This window comes from Typopeltis vanoorti, chromosome 24 (assembly GCF_054136105.1).
Source record: "Typopeltis vanoorti isolate ZY-2024b chromosome 24, IOZ_Tvanoo_1.0, whole genome shotgun sequence".
Classification (NCBI taxonomy): domain Eukaryota; kingdom Metazoa; phylum Arthropoda; class Arachnida; order Uropygi; family Thelyphonidae; genus Typopeltis; species Typopeltis vanoorti.
Genome location: NC_143572.1, coordinates 53,248,227 through 53,266,530, shown reverse-complemented (window position 1 = coordinate 53,266,530; position 18,304 = coordinate 53,248,227). Strand labels below are relative to the sequence as shown.

Here is an 18,304-nt window from a genome sequence, read left to right as displayed (position 1 = left end):
CCATAGACCAGTGAATGCAGAAAGTCGTGATGAAGAAATATATAAGCAATTGGAGTTGGCAAAAACAAGGGAAGGGGGATTTTATTTATGGCAATATATACTGGAATGAAGAAACAGCATTTGGGTATAAAGAAAATAAATTTGAGTTCTCGAGAGACAACAACTATCTTAGGCAGTAGTATATAAGGGAGAATATGTGAGGATCAGTGTCATTGATAGATTATTTCTGCTTTTGGATTTTGATGAGAATGGATATTATTTTAGACTGAGCCTGATTAGGTTGCATACAAGGTTTCTCAGAAATCTCACATTGCACTGGTGCTGACACAGTTTGATTCCTATTGTCTCCCCTCTGCATGAAACATGCAGGAGGTCAAATGGCCGGCAGGCCCCACCTGCAATGATAACCAATGGTGGATTTAAGGTTTTATAGGGAGGTAGGTTTTCAAATCTGTGGCCTAGTGAGATACTGATACTCCTTTCCCCATTTAGTAGGATGCTATAAGACTAAATATTGCTAGGAGACCAACTCAGTCTACTTCTTTGCTGGCAGGCCCCTAGCCCTGTGGGATTACATATACTGCTGTCAAACAATTTCTGCTGGCAGGAGATCGCCGCTTGGATATGGAAAACATCAAGAAGCAGATCCAGATCCTTAATAAGGAGCAGTCTCTAGAGGTACTCATAATAGGCAAGCTTGAATCTGACTGGCCGGGTTTTATAAAGCAGTACATTCAATCTAACAATCAGGATGGAGAGGAGGAGATATCACAAGAAGAATTCATTACTGCTCTGTCACCAAACTCCCTGTCAAAACAACTCACAAGGGGAACATTCTAACAATAGACGTAGAACTACAGAGGACCAGATGTCCTGAGGAACACTAAAAAGGTTCCACCTGTTATACTAAGGGACATGGACAAATGGATCACTGTCACATCAGCCCTTAGGGAACATAAAATCTCATATTCCTGGGCTAAAAAATCAAGATGAAGGAGTCAAAATCCAGCCAGCCTCAGTCACTGACTACAGACAAATGACAAAACTAATGAATAACAAAAGTCTTCCTGATCACACATTTGTTTTACCCAGTGAAAAGAATCTCAAAGTAGTACTTTGCTGGATAACTGAAGGTGTCACCTCTGAAGAAATAATTGCTGACCTTATGAGTCGGGGCCTGACCCCAGTAAAAATGAGCAGGATGTTCAGGTCAGATAAATGGCCAATGCCACTGGTGCTCGTAGAAATTAACAAGGCACAGAAAAAGATATATGAACTGACCGCTATCTGTGGCCTCAGAATTTCTACTGAGCCAGTAAGGAAAAAGTCGTCAGGTTTGGCCATGTCCAAAAACTTTGCAAGGCAAATTTCAGATATTTAAAATGTGGCAAGGGCCACCAGACCATCATGTGCACCAAGCCAAGATCCACACCAGCTAAATGCAGCAACTATGGAGGACCTCACCCTGCCAACTACAAGGGATACATTACATACCCAAAGAACTGTGGGTCAGCAAAAACTACCCTTCCAACATACTACAGCGATGCTCAAGGCAGCTGTGCAGGTTGCACCCCAGTCCAAATAATCTCCAGCTCGACAACTCAGAAAAGAAAACAAACTGCAGCAATGACCAAAACTTATGCAGAGGCTGCACGAACTAAGGCTGTTCCATCCCATGAACAAAAAAGCTCTAATCTAACATCAGTACCAACTGCCTCACTAGCTACCATGTTACAAGAATTCAGCATGACAAATCCTTCACCATCCTCCATGAAAAGATTCCTACAAGGTACCCACTCAATTTTGACAGCCCTCAATAATGAATAAAAGAAAATTCCATCTCAACTCTCTCATGATCACTGCATGGAATGCAAATGGACTGAGTAACAAAATTCTGGAATTGCAACAAGAGTTCACTCACAGACACAATCCTGACATAATATTAGTAAATTACGGAACTATATGTACAAAACAGACAGACTCACCAGCAGTGGAGGAGGTACAGCCATATACATTAAAAACTACCTAAGCCACAATGTTCTGACAAATCCACAAATCAAGAACCTAGAGATAACAGGCATTGAAGTTCATACCAATAATGCTGGCAATATCAAAATCTATGCTGTATACAATCCACCCAGCATTCCATTACTGGTATCTGACTTGGACACCATTCTCAGCTTCACAGACTCCATCATCATGGCTAGTGACTTTAATGCCAAACATACAGCCTGGTATAGCTCCACAATCAACGACAGAGATCGAACTCTAAATCATTACTCAATACAAAATTCTATTGTTGTAGCTGGACCCACAGATCCCACCCATCACAGCTCAGTTGGAAGCTCAGATGTACTTGACATAGTCATCCTCAAAAACATCAGATACCAGTATCAGTTGGAGACATTAAATGAACTTTCTTCCGACCACAACCCCCATTCTGTTTAAACTCGGTACACAAGAACAATTCTCCCTTCCGCACTCTTTCATATCTTGGGACAAGCTCTCCAGAATTCTCCCTAACCACACTGGCCCAGTCCCTGTTATTCACACTAAAGAGGAGATAGACTTTGCTGTAAACAACCTAACCAGTCAAATAAAAAAAGCAATAAAGTCAGTCACCCAAACTACAGTCTTTCACCCCAGTAGTAGGACATCCCCAAGGAAATCATGGATCTAATCAGATTGAAAAACAAAGCCAAAAAGAGGTACCATAACACAAGCACTCCACAAGATAAAACAAATCTGAATAAACTAAATAGACAAGTCTGCGAAGCTCTCCAAAAACATCGAAACCAAGATTGGGAATCCAAGCTAATGAAGCTAAACCCAGAGGACAACTCCATTTAAAAGTTCTTGAGAACCAATCGCACTAAAAGGCAACTTTTACCTCCAATTCAGACAAGGAAAAGGCAGAGGCTCTGGTAGACTGCTTGGAAACTCGATGTAACCCCTCTTATGAAAATTTAAACATCAATCTTATCTACAAGATTCACCGCTGAGTCAAGCAGGTCATAACACAACAAAAGGATGACCCAGAACCAGTCACACCCACTTCTCCAACAGAAATTATAATATGACGGAATCACAAACAAAATAATCAAACTACTCCCCAGAAAAGCCATTGTGCATGTAGTCAACATAATCAATGCCATTCTCAGACTCAAGTATTTTTCCTTAACATGGAAGATAGCGGATATCACGCCAATCAAAAAGATTGGAAAGAACACCCAGCTCCCCGAAAGCTACAGATCTATCAGTCTTCTGTCCAGCCTTGGAAAGATTGCGGAAAAGGTCATGCTTACAAGGCTTCAATCAGAAACAGATAAACTAGGTATTATTCCTAATGAGCAGTTCGGATTCAGAAAAAACCACACTATCATACAACAGATTCACAGACTGGTTGAACTCATCACCAAAGGCTTCAACTGGAACCTCCACACAGCTGCAGTCTGCATAGATGCTGCGAAGGCTTTTGATAAGGTGTGGCATCAGGGTAGTCTCTACAAGCTCATCACATTCAATATACCAACTAATCTAGTAAAAATAATTCACTCATACCTCAAAGACAGATTCATGCAAGTCAAACTGTGTCAACGTCCTGGTCCTGGCAGGTGTGCCGCAGGGCTCACTCCTGGCCCCCCCCCCCTTGCTGTTTTCTATCTATCTACATAGCTGATATCCCTCAAAACCCAAGCTCAACAATCACTGCGCTATATGCAGATGTTACTGCATTATTAGCAAGATCTCTCAGCCCCAAACTAGCCATCAAAAGACTCCAAAGCAGTATTCACACATTAGAGAAATGGTTGATGGACTGGAGGATCCAAGCAAACCCACAGAAGAGTTCAGCCATACTGTTCACTAGAAAGAAGTTTCAGACCAAGGAAGACATACATCTACTGGGAGTTAAGATCCCATGGCAGAGTGAAGTCAAGTATCTCGGCATAATGCTCGACAAAAACTACAATTCACCAGTCATATAAAACACATAAGCTCGAAGACATCCAAAGTAATTGTGCAGCTCTACCCCATGATCAATAGAAAAAAGCAAACTGGACACTCAGAACAAACTACTCATATACAGGATGGTAATACGCCCAGCCATCACTTACGCATCTCCTGCATAGAGCTATACCTCGAATACAAATATTCAAAAGCTGCAGAGGATACAGAACAATCCCTGAGAATGAGTTCAGATTCCCCATGGTTTATCAGAAACTCCCAGATTCACAGAGAAGTCAACATTCCCTACATCACATCGCTCTCCCATGACCTAGCAGTAAAGTTCTTCACCAAGACAAATAATCATCTGAACCCGCTGATCAAGCAAGCTTCAGACTACAATGAAGCAGAATTCTGCAAATACAAAAGCCCTAAGTCAATTCTATGCTCAGCTGAACACAGCTAATCTCACTGCCCTTTCAGGGCGAGCTTAAAGCTCAATAATTCTCCAGTCAAAAAACTTTCTTTCTCAGATAAAGGGGAATATGAAAAGCATTTATGCTTCACCCATCAAACCAGTATCGTTCTGCAGTCAGTGTCATTTCATCAGGAGATGTGATTGTGAGTGAGAAAGGATATATGTGGAACTACAATGCCTGAGAAGCTTTGGAAGCAGTTTAGAGCCTATAACATGTAATGTTATAGGCTCTATAACATGTAATGATGGAAAGGAAGGAGATAAATACTGCTTGGACACTGACTGAGAGATATTTAACATCAATGTGTGAATTTATTCCAAAGGTCAAAAGGCTGAATAAGGTAGGTGTCAATCAAGAGATGTTTAACAACATTAGCATGTGAATATATTCCAAATATCATAAACCTGAATAAGGTAAGTGTCGCATGGATGAATGAAGGGATTAGGCATGAAATCTGGAAGAAGGTACTGCAAAGGCTGCGCAAGATGAATAATGGTAATAATCAGTTGCATGAAGAATGAAGAGTATAAAGAGCAAGCCAAGAAGGCATCTCAGTTGGTAAATATAGCAGAAGGGTAATATGAGTAGAAATTAGTAAATCAAGTTAAGTAAAATCCTAGAGTTTTTCTGATATAAGTCATGCAGAAAAATGATTATGGTAAGATCAAGATAATAGATGAAGGTGATTGCTTCAGAGAACATGGTTCAGGTATTCAGTGAACAATTCATCAGGATGTTTCATCCTCATCAGTATGAAGGATGACTTGTGAGCAAGCAAGCGGTACATGAGGAATTAAGTAAGTGTGATGTCAATAAGGCAACAGGACTTGATTTAATTTTTTTTTGGGGGGGGGGGCGAGTTGAGACCAATACATGAAACCTGTGATCTCTGCCAGAGCACTACCTCATTCACCTTGTGTTCACAGCAGCCGTGATTACCAAGAGTTATAGGGTATTCCAACCTTATATGACCACTCATCCATAAGTAGTATAGAAATAGAAGACACCACACAACATAAATAAAAAAATTAATTTTAATTAAGAAAAAATGATCTTTGGAAAATTTTCTAGTGTTTTTTTCCTTTTTCTTTTTTTGGGGAGCCTGCCCCCCCCTCCCGCGGTGCACCACTGCATCATTGGATAATGGCAATAATCCAGAGGACCTTGATGTACAGAAATAGGGGTTTATAGTTATATTGTATAAGGCCTTGTTTGAATTACTGTGAACAGATTTGGTCACCTGGTTTTCATGGTGATAAGGATATACGGTATTAGAAAGGGTTGTCTTGAGAGACAACTATCTTATGCAGGCGATTCACTAAAATAGTAAGTTGGCTTTGGAATGTGTATGAAGATAGACTGAGAGAATTCAATATCCAAAGCCTCTTGATTAGGAGAAGGAGATGGGATATGACTGGTTTCACCCTTTAATGAGGTATCACCAGTGGGACTATGACTCGATACTAAATCACAGACAGATATTATATTATACAGATTTTCTACTCTCCAGGAAGATACCCAGTTAGCAATTAATGCAGAAGTCATATTTTTCCATATACAGGTAGTTATAGTGTATCACCATATTAAAATACTCTGGATCAGAGATAGCTGTAGAAAGTTTTTTCACTTTGTTACAAAGTATATTATGGTCTTGTTTTAATCCTTTACCCAAGCATAAGTAAGCAAAGTTTCATGTTTACCACTTATATGCAGAGACTGTTGACTTCCCATTAATTGCCCCAGTATCCTGTAATGCAAGGCATACTGCCTTTCATACATGTATATATTATCTGGGTTAGTCCTGAGAGGGTGGAAAGAGGGGAAAATAGTTCCACTGCATAAAGGAGGCTCCAGGACTGATGTAGCAAATTACCAACTGATCAGCATATCAGAAGTTGCCAAAGTACTGGAAAAGTTGGTCAAGAGCAAAATACAGGAATGGGTAGATGGAAATGGGATACTGTTATGGGAGGGGGGGGATGGTTTTGTGAAGGGTAGGTCATGCCTGAGTAACTTGCTCATGTTTTATAATACTATAGTGACAGCTGAGTTGGATAAAGTAATGGGTTTACAGTAATACTGCTGGGCTTTGCAAAAGAGGCCTTTGACAGGATACGACATGGAATTCTAATCATGTGCTGATTAGAAAAAATCTAATCAGCACATGGTAATAGATATAGGATTGGTGAAATGGATAAGAGGGTGGTCAATGGAGAGATATGGAGTAGTTTATTCAGGAATAGAGTCCAAAAGAAGGCCTATGACCAGTGGTGTGTCACAGGATTCTGTTCTAGGACTGCTATTGTTTAATTTGTACATTAACAATATAGGAAAGGATCTGAAAGGAACTGTTCAGTTATTTGCCAATGATACAAAGTTGGGTAGAGCAATAGTTAATACAGATGATCTCAAAATTTTGCAGAATTTGGATAGATTGGCAGACTAGGAAAAGCAGAATGGATGTCAGTTTAATGTGGCAAAGTGTAAGGTTATGCATTTTGTGGTGAAAAGATTACCAGCTGTATACCACATTGGGACTTGGTATACAGGGACTTGGGAGTGTTAGTGGATAGGGAGTTAAAGTTTAGGGGGGGGGGAACATAGCAAAAGTGGTTAAAGCAGCTCATCAGATTACTTGGTTACTGAAGAATAGTTTGACGAGCAGAGACTAACAGGTTATTGTTCCTCTTTATCGAGCCTTGAAAAGACCCCATCTTGACTACTGAGGCAGAGAGGATACGAAGGCGAGTGACCAAGATGGTAGCAGGTCTATGGAATGAACCTTATGAGAACAAGTTGAAGATTTGTGAATTACAGAAACTGATTGCTAGGCAGAAAAGAGGTGATATGATTGAGACATACAAATTACTGAGATGGTTTTTACAAGATTAATTCAGAGGAAATTTTTCAGAATGGGTCTGGTGGTGGGAGAACAAGGGGGCTGCCATCCATGGAAACTGAATAATAATGTAGTTAGCAAGGGTGTTAGAATGAGGATTTTTGCTTGGAGATAGTGAATGAGTGAAATAGGTTTCCAGACCATTTGCGAGTGCCATGACTGTGAATGAGTTCAAAGCAAAGTATGAAAGATACTGCACAAATGTTGGATAATTCTTGACATGATGTTTAGGGCCTCCCTTGATAAGTCTAAGGACTACTTGGTGTAGCCCATAATAATAATAATAATAATACTGCTGTGGTTTATGGGAAAGGCCACTACCCAGATATCTTCAGTAGGAGCTACATCCAGGAAGATACTAAAGTTAAATCAATATAGAAGTTGTGTACTTTCCACATACAGGTAGTAACAATGGTGTCAAATAGCAACATCTCATCAACTATACTTTGTAACCAAGTGAAAAAAATTAACTTCTTTCAAGGCATGCAGTGATATGTTGTCAAGTCCAACTGCCTTATCAAGTTTACTTAACTCCTCATATACTTCCTACTCAGTCATTATCAGTGCCTCCTCAACCATACTCTCTACACTCAAGCTCCTCATGCTGTTACATTCATCAGGATGAAATATCATGATAAATTGCTCATTGAATACCTCAACTATATCCTCTGCAGCAGTTACAAATCAACCATTTTTCACCTAATAACATATCCTCCCATAATCATTCTTTCATCTACCTACCACTAGGATTTTCCTTGGCCTGATTTAATTATTTCTGTTCATACTATGCTTTTGCAGTCCTTACCAACCAAGTCACCTTCCTGACCTTCTCTTTGCACTCCTCTTGCAGCTGATTATACCTCTTTGTCTTGTACTGCCTCTATAAATTTTAAAGATTAATAAGGTAGGAGTAAAATGAATCATGCAATCTGAAAAAAGAATTTGATAAAATTTAGTGGCCAAAGGGTTGAGGTCAACTTATATTAAAATTCATTACAAAAGAATAAGGTTTAAGTAAAACAGATCGATTAATCAAAAAATTAGCACCTGCAGATAAAAATTTGTAGGGACTTATCTAGTTTTATCACACTGGCATAACTAATATTAACCTTACTAATACGAAGACATCAATAAAATACAGTATGAAAACAGAAAGTGGAAGTTATTAATTTAATCAGTTAGACTGATGAGTTATCTTAAGAGTATTTGATTAGATTCACTATCAATAGCAGATGTGAGGGATACAAGTTCAGATCAAGTATAAGAATTTACACACTGGGAATTCTTGAGAACTGATTATTATCAAGACCTCTCATGAAGTCTACATATTTTTGTGAATATTTTTAGATGATGGTAGAAAATTTAACAACCAGTGTGAGACTGACATCCAGATTAGAAAGTGGCTTGAAAAGTATATCTGGACAAAAGGGTTTCCAGATTACCTAACCCTCATCCTACCTATATTAATATACCATAGACTCACCTTTCAATTGGTAGAATCATTATTCAGAAAAATTTATATAATTTAAAGACTGAGGGGAAGTCAATCCCCCCCCCCCCACACACACACCCTATCCAATTAGAGATAGCTAGCCCAAACTATCAATTATTTTAAATGGCATCCATCAGAAGAGAGGCCTCAAAAGTCTAAAATGCTGAGGAAACTGATTTTGTGCTCACAACAATATGGAGAATGTCAAATTTTACAATCCCTATCCCTAAAAAAGAACACAAACGACACATTAAATTAACAATTTTGGTGAAGCAGGCCTCTCAGATCACGCTCTTAACACCCTATATCAAACAGATTGGAAAAAGTACTTATTCTTTATATCATAAAAAACCTGGTATGAATGGAAATTTAAAGAAGCCTGTGAAATTTTGATTAACCGCCCTAATCTTAACAATAATGATGGCATAAAAAATCCCAAGAATTTGGATGGCACACATTCAGCCTGCTTAGTTCTTCAAGTTTTCAAAAAATCCTGACTTTAGGATTCCAAGCAATTTTTCAGTATTTTACTGGACATCATTTTTAGTTGTTTAAATTTATGAGCAACCTTTTTTTTGTGTGAACATGTTGTTTTCTAGCTTAATTTAATTTGTAACCTAATAGAGAATAATAATAACAGGAGTCCAGCTTGGATATAATCAGGCCAATAGTTTTAACGGTTGACCAGTAATTTTAGCATACCATGTAGATTGCAGTGCATTTTGTTTCTTTGTATATATGTGCATACTCCAGATGATGACCTTGTGAAGGTCAAAACGTCAAGTGATTATTTTGATTTATGTTAAGCTGAAGTTTTGCTCTAATGTTGGTAATTCTTTCATAATTTTTAAGATGTATTCTGATCACCATGTAAGCATGAAGGAAAAGATCCTCATAGTATCATACCATTAGTGAAACAATAAGAAATCATTATTCTCACTTATTTCTTGCTCCCTAAGAAAAAAGGACAGCAGTTGATCAGTTCTGAAAGCAAAAATTTTATTGAGTATTTTAGAATCAAAGGGTACATTTTTATATGCTGTAGGTATATTATTATTATTATTATGATGATTCAGGCCTCCAAGGAGTCACAACACTCATCGTAGAAGGCCTACTCTAGAAAACACAAAATCTATTATACCACTCTCCCTGAACCCATTGGCTGCCCATGCTCTCACCACTCTATCAGGCAATGCATTCCATTGTTCAGCCCACCTTCTATGCAAAGAAACCATTCCTTACCCTCTTGCTCACAGCTTCCTTTTGTAACCTCCAGGGATGACCCCTTGTCCTCACTCCTCCCTCCTGTCCCATCAAATGAAAGAACTCCCCAGCATCAATCCTGTAACTATCTCTCAACAGTTTAAGAGTCTCAATCATATCACCTCTCCTTTTCCTATCTACCAAACTCTTCAGTTGTTAAGAGCACCCCTTAACAAATCCATGCTGACTCTCACATATAACATTACCCTAATCTGCCCAATGCTGTAAAAATTATCCCTCATAAATTTTTCCAAAATTTTAACAACTGATGACACACAAACTGGTCTATAGTTTGACACCTCCATTCTATTACCACTCTTATGCAAGGGAACTATCTTACCCCCTCTTTCACTCCTTGGCACCTTTTCTTTGGCTAGATTTTCACTGAAAAGCCAGATCAATGGAACTGCAATTCTTTAGCACATTCTCTCAAAACCTGTGACAAAATCTCATTGCTTTATGGACATCCAGAGTACTCAGTATTTGAAGCACACTCTTTTCTTGCACTTCTAAACCTTGAACCTTCCCCTATTCCTCTAGTATTAAAACCTGCTTCACCAGAATGAAATACCCCAATAATGGGTTCACTGAACACCTCCACTATATCCTTTGTATCTTCTTCTTCTGCAGCTTTTCCCACTTAAGTAGGGTCGCTGTTTGTGGTGCGTCTCCTCCACAACTTCCTGTCTTGGGCTGTAGCCACATCCAAGTTCTTCATCCTCGTCCTCCTCCACCATCTCTTCTTTGGACGTCCGCACTTCCTCTTCCCTTGTACATCCATCTGCATAACCTTTCCTTCCACATACTCTTCCTCCCTCCTCATCACATGACCAAACCATCTCAACCTTGCCTCCTGTATCTTTGCTCCTAAGTTCGTAACTTTCACCGTTCCCCTTACATAGTAATTTCTCAGATGATCCTTTCTGGTCACACCACACATCCACCTAAGCATTCTCATCTCTGCTACCTCCATCCTGCTGATGTTATTTTTCCTCAGGACCACAGTTTCCAAAGCATACGTCATAGTTGGTCTCACTACTGTCCTGTAAATTTTGCCATTTAGATTGATCGGCACCCTCTTATCACATAGCACTCCAGTCATCTCTCTCCAGTTCCTCCATCCTGTATCCCACTTCCTTCTCAGACTCACCATCCTCTTTCATTGTTGAACCTAAGTATCTAAAGTCACTGACCTTCCTGATGACATTTCCTTCCAGCTCTAGATCTGTCTCCTGGCTGCCATCTACTTTGCAACACATATACTCAGTCTTACTTCTGCTCAGTCTCATACCTCTCTCTTCCAGTACTTTCCTCCAACTTTCCAGTTTGGCTGCCACTTCTTCTCTTGATTCTGCACACAGCACAATGTCATCTGCATACAACATAGTCCAAGGCACGTCTTCTCTCACTTCCTCCGTCACCACCTCCATCACAATATTAAACAGGAACGGACTTAATGCAGACACTTGAGGCAAGCCAACTGTCACTGGAAAACTTTCTGTCTCCCAGGCAGGTTCGAACACTTGTCTTCACATTTCTGTACATCTCCTGCAGCAACCTGACATATTTCTCCGGTACCTTCTTCTCCCTCAGACTTCTTGCCTTGGCACTCTATCATACGCTTTCTCCAGATCAATAAATATCAGATGTAGCTCCTGTTGCTTCTCTCGAAACTTTTCCATCATGTCGTACCCCAAAGATAGCATCTATGGCCGATCAACCGGCATGAAGCCAAATTGCTCCTTTGTCCACTATGTCCTTTGTATCAGTCACTCTACTCTCATTTTTATCCAGCAATGTGATTCTTCCACAATCATTTCTCCTCCTACCAGCTACATAATGAAAGAATTCCTTATGATTTTCTTTGGATCTCAAAATGAATCTCTTCTCATATTCCAGTTTTGCCTTACTTACCATACTGGTCACTCTCCCAAGTCTTATATTCTTCATGCATCTGCTCTCCTTATATCTCTTCCATAACCTGTTTTTAACCTGTAGTTCCTGTTTGATATTGTTTGTCATCCAGTTTACACCAAATTGTATGTTCTTCTTCTTCACTCATATACAGCTTGCTAATAAATATTCCTTCACAAGTTCCCAAGCAACTGCTCAAAGTTGATATCTAAGATGATTATGATCACCTGCCTGATAATTCCTTTCTCTTCGATACTCCTGCATGTCTATTCATCTTCCAAGTCACAGCAACATGGTCTCTCTAAGTGGGGGCAGAGACGCCATCTCAGTTATAATCAGCTCTTCTTAGGCTATGACCAAACCTAAAACCTCGTGTTCCTTCTACTACATGTTACCTAAGACATTTGTCCCTCAAGAATTCCAGAAATTCCATTCCCTTATTACTGCATGCAGTTTCCTCTTCCTAATTTATACTGATGTAGTTAAAATCTCCAATAACAATCATTCTTCTTGCACTTGCCAAACTAAACTGCCTTAACATCTCCTGCACTTCACCCTCTATGTCCCCTGGCTTGCAGCAACACCCGACTAAATATCACACCATATGATTTCAAAACCATTAGTGCCGTTGTCTGCAAAATCCTCTGCTCTGAGAGGACACAGGTCATCATTTATCATAAGTAGTAATCCACCACTGCATTTAGAAGTGCCTTAGAAGTACAAAATGTTAGATATGACAATATCGGAGTGCTCACAAGTAATAAATTTATCTGGAGGAAAACTGTTGATAGGAGATTAATAATAATATAAACTTAATCACATAGTTCTGTCATAGTTACATATCAGGAAACTGGTGACGATGTTTATTTAAGAAAAAAAAAATAATAATAAAAACTCTCCTTAAACTCGTTCACAGATGAAGCACTCACAACCACCTCTAGCAACACATTCCATTCATTTACCACCCTCCAAGCAAAAAATCTAGTCCTAATACTCTTGTTAACCACACTCTTACACAATTTCCAGGGGTGACCCATTGTTCACCCATTATGCAGTGGGAATATTTAATATCTTTCCTACTGCATGCAATCTTTATATGTTGTTATTTTATCATTTCACGACAGCACTGGTATGTGTGGTCCTGGAACTCATTATAGGAAACCAGTCCACACTACACTAATCTTCCTCAAAAATACGTTTTTGTCTGTTAACTGTGTATTCTTTGATATGATGTTCGGGAATATGTGAAAGTCTGAAAAAAAGGTCCAGAGATGAGTGATTAAATTAATATCATCTACAAAATATTGGCTGCCAAGACTGAACACAAAAATATGAATTACAGAATTTGGTAGAGTTAGAGAAAAGATAGTATAACTGATGTGCAAGAAAGAAATATTTACCAAATTAATTATAATTGGAGACTGGCTGACCAGTGAACTGTATTGCTTGAGGGTACGATAAGTGAAAAATCTTAATGAATTTAAGGCAAACCATTTTGAATATTGTAACAGTCAGCATATGTGTGATAATTTTCTTTAATGGTTCTCTATGAGTGTTGTGACTCCATAGATAGTGTTTCCCAACGTGGGGCATACACCCCATGGGGGGGGAGGGGAGCAACTAGAAAATGATGTTGCATTCACCACCTCATCACGAATATATAGTCAAAAATCGTGGAGATCGAAACTGACTAAATTAGTTCCTCAAATAAAAACTCTTTGCAGCAGACATCAATCTCAAAGATCACATAAACTTGGATTTTATTTTTCCGAGTTGAGTTTTATTTATGTTTTATAATATACAAAGTGTAATATAAAATTTATATTCAATGAAGAAAGTCAAATTAAAAACAGTTTTACCTATGTTCCTTTTTTAATTGAAGTACCTATTTATACTATACTTTTTCAGAACTCAGTTGACTTTTATGCTAGAGGGGGCATCAAAATCTTTGAGGCATGATCCAAAAAAAGTTTGGGAACTAGTGCCACAGAGGCTTGCTGTAATAATGCACTTTGTTTTTCTAATCTGATCTGATATATGCTTGTGTGTGGAGATCCACACTTTACCATGTGTTGATTAATCCTTATTCCAGTAGTTTCTTATGTGTGTATATATATATATATATATTGTGTATCCTTCTGGCCAATTTGCCTGTGCTGAAGGATGAAAAATCAGTGTTTCCAGGAGAAAAAATCCTGCTACTTTTGCATGAGATTGGTGAACCAACCTTCAATTGAAAAGTCCTGATAAAAGTTCTTCGCTTCTTAGATGGAATTCAAACCCAGGTCTTTCCAACTAAAGGGCATAGTCAATACCAACTGAGCTATGGAGGCTAGGAAATTTTTCAAAAAGTTGATAGATTTCCTTTTGTATATTTTTTTAAAAATATGTAAATGGCAGAAATCAAAATTTAAAGAAGGTAAACACTACAATCGTGAAAACATTTTCACTTTATCTAAGTAAAAAAAAAAAAAAAAAGCTGATGATGCAATTACTGTTACACTAAAAACCCAATTGTATATTGCAAATGTATTATATTTCAACTTACTTTGTATTCAGATCAAAATATTCTGTCTTATTTGCATGTAGCTTAGTGAAATGTCCAGGAAATACCAAACTATGTTCAACATATGTCAAGTATGATCTCATGTGTGATGCTCATGTTTGCACACATAAGTTAGAGAGACTCCCATAAGAAGTTAAGGAAAAATTCCATATTTGGGGTCTTACCCCCTCCCCCCTTAATTTTAATTTAAACTATTGCATTTTGTTACAATCAGTATACAGACTTCATGGATCTTATGGTTTATTACTATATTGTATAAACCAACTGGACAATCATTACATTTTACAACTTAAAAAAAAATTGCAAAAAAATTGGTAATAATTGGTTCTAAAAACTTTCTAGGTTACCTAGGTTCATTTTCTATGTAACTAAATATACAAAGTGCTGTTCCAGGTGTAAGATGACCACCCATTCAAGGATTGGTTAACTGAAGTAATGATGATATAATGAGATAATGCAGTGATTCCTGTCTATGTGTATATAAATTACACCTACGCACAAAGCTCTTTCTCCTTAACTATATATATAGACATTGGCATGTTCAACGAGTCAGCTCAATTCCATGTAATTTTCTTGAAAGAATGTTTTAAACCACTCTGAATTTGACACTAATTCATAAATTCCCATCCCCCAGAATAATTAATAAATTATCGTTCCCTTACTAATACAAACGGTTATAAGTGTTGTTACTGAAACCAGTTCAATTCGTAAACAACATATATAACAATAATGGAGGATATTGTAGTAAACAAATCAAATGAGTTTTGTTTTCATCCATATTCAAATGAAGATAAATAGTTAAATCTATTTCTACACTAATATTATAATGACAATATACATATAATAATCTCAGATATAATTTTAAAGAAATTTATAAACTTGTATATTTAATTTTAAATTTTCTGCACACATATTGTTATTATTATATATGAATCCCTGAACTCATTGTAGGAGGCCACCTCACCATACACTATATAATCAGCCCACTGAACTTGTTTTTGCCTGTTAATTGTGTGTTTATTATTATTATTATTAGTGACACCTCCAAGGAGTCCGTGGACTCATCGCGGATGCTGGCTAGTTTGCCTGTTTTGTAAGAAGAATAACTCGGTTATCATCATATGACAATATTTAACTTGCCTTGAATTGAAAAGGCCCTTATGATTCCTCACATCATGACAGGAATCAAACAAAATTCTGTTCTTACTAAACAACATATATAACAATAATGTAGGATACTGTAGTAAACAAATCAAATGAGTTTGGTTTGCATTCACATTCAAATGAAGATAAATAGTTAAACCAATTTCTCTACATATTATAATAACAATATACTTATAACATTAATAATTTTAGATATAACCTTAAACGAAATTATTTGAACTACAAATGTATGCATTATAAATCCTTTAGGGAAAAAAAAAAACCTACATCTTTAACTTATGGTACATTTTGTTACGTAATATTATTAGCAGCAAAACTTGAGTACATATAATGCAGAAAATAGTTTTCTTCTTCTTCTGACAAATATATTATTCCTAATGTATCTTATTAGAAATCTAAGAATTATTTTTATAAAAATGGTGCACTAAAATTTATCTAGAAAAATACTTAAATACACAATTCCAGAGTTATTTATTAAACATTTTATATGTGATAACATAAATATAAAACTTTTTTTTTCGCAATGCAATGCCGGATCTTCTGTGGGCAATGTCTGCCAGTTTATATACAAACTATGCGTAGCATATATTTCTATTTTCGGAACTTCCAGAAGACCGATTAGATCGCAATGCTTATTCCTTTTGCAAACACGTCGTCTCGTTTTCTTCAAAAGATATCTGTGGGCGGGTAAGCAGCGTTATTATGACTAACTTGACAAAACTTTTGCGTGTTGCTTTCCTCCAATTCGAATAAAACTTGTGTAAGTAGGTCTTATAAATCTTGCTAAATGAGGACTAACACAACAACAACAACAAAAAAAAAAAAACATTCGCACAGAGTAAAATCAAAATCATCGGCCAAAAGTTCCAGTGCCCAACTATCTCAGACACAATTTATGCCTTATTACCCTAGCAACCGGCAGGTAGTCACTGTTTGTGGCCTTTCATTCTCGAAAGTTCTCGCGAGAGAGGGCGGGAGGCGAGAACCAGCTGAAGCTATTCTTCATGCCCTAACATCAGCTGAGGAGCATGGCATCCTTGTCTTCTTTGTCAACGTAGTTAGTATAGAAGCACTGAGCTTGTCTGATAAAAAGGTAATACTCATTTCATGGTTTATAATTTTATTTTATCATATTATCAGTAAATTGTTTGTCCTCAATGTACTATTATAATAATTTTGTTATAACAATGCCAGTAGGGGTATTTTCCTTGTCAGTCTCAGAGTTCTGACAAGAAAGCCACAATCGCAGGGTTAATATACTTTCCTTTATTATGTACAAGGAGTTTATTTTGTTAGGTTGATTTTTAAGACGCTGAATAAATTTCGGAACGCGAATATTAATGTATACACTTATTCATTTTGTTCTGTTTGCTGCCTTGGAAGATAAGAAATAGAATAAAATTATTAGATGTTCTTTAACACCACCCATTTTTGTAATAATATATATATATATATATATATATATATATATTTATTTATTTATTTATTTTTTACTTCACGAAGCTTAGGAATATTCATAGAGCACTATGTTGTATTGCATTATAACTAGTAATATTAAATTACAATAGTAATATAAAACTTAGTAAATACTCTTTTTAGAATTAGTGCTATCCGGAAGTTCCCTGTCACTGAGATCGGTGGACAGAGAGAACGCATTCATTTACCCCAGGTGCATATTCTGGGTGTAGGAAAGGGTACAGTTGGCATTCACTTGCTACAGCGCTTTTCTTAAATCCTTAAAAGTTCCAAAGCTATATCTGAAGAGCAGAAAATTAGATATTACACGAAACATCAATCAATATCGCAAACGTAAAAAATCTTGGATTCAACAATTGGGGCAAATAATCTTGGATATGTTCTTAATTTAATATATAGCTTGCTGTTTGTCTGCGTAAATGGCAAACTAATTATGTAAATTGAAATTAAAAGCGCGGCATTATACTAAGACAAAAAATTCGTTAATATTTTTAAATACAAATATACAATATAAAGTCAATGCACGATTAGTTTTTTTATTAAATTGTATGCATTTTATTTACAATTATTAAAACTAATTAAATACATATTGATTTATTTATATTCAATCCAATATTAATAGACAATTCCGCGTTACTGAAATTAATTTGCAAAATGGTATAATCTAATAACAAAACATATTGTACCAGTGCACTGCTATTCGCAATAACAAACTTTTGGAAATAACCGTAATCGAGGGTTAGGGATATACGATATAATAGTACAACAAGAGGAAACAGAAAAGCTTGAGCGGTACAATATTATCGATATAATATTTTAGATTAAAAAAAAAAAAACAGCTTTTGCAAATCATCCTTCGTATTCCAATATATACTATTTCAGCACCGCAGATTTGTCCTCTTCCACAATTCTCAAATTAATCCTGGCTGCTCCTAAGTTGCATAATTTTAATAAATTTGCAGGATGTTTCTGGTGGTTTTATTATGTAACACTTCGTTAATAGCTGTTAGTAAATTGCGTAATAAAAATAAGTATAAAGAGCTTACGATGAATTCGGAATAAGTGAGCAGTATAAATCATTCATTTATTGCCACACAATACGATAT

At 36.9% G+C, this 18,304-nt stretch overlaps 1 protein-coding gene across 3 annotated transcripts in view; it reads left to right on the top strand.

Moving 5' to 3' along the window:
- The first annotated feature begins 16,655 nt into the window (after nt 1-16,655).
- LOC150093204 (monocarboxylate transporter 9-like) overlaps nt 16,656-18,304 on the top strand; it is a 66,484-nt gene continuing 64,835 nt past the window's right edge. For all 3 annotated transcript variants that reach the window (XM_090413289.1, XM_090413291.1, XM_090413290.1), the window contains exon 1: nt 16,656-16,815. The gene's annotated coding sequence lies outside the window, so the exon portion shown is untranslated. The remainder of the gene's footprint in view (nt 16,816-18,304) is intronic.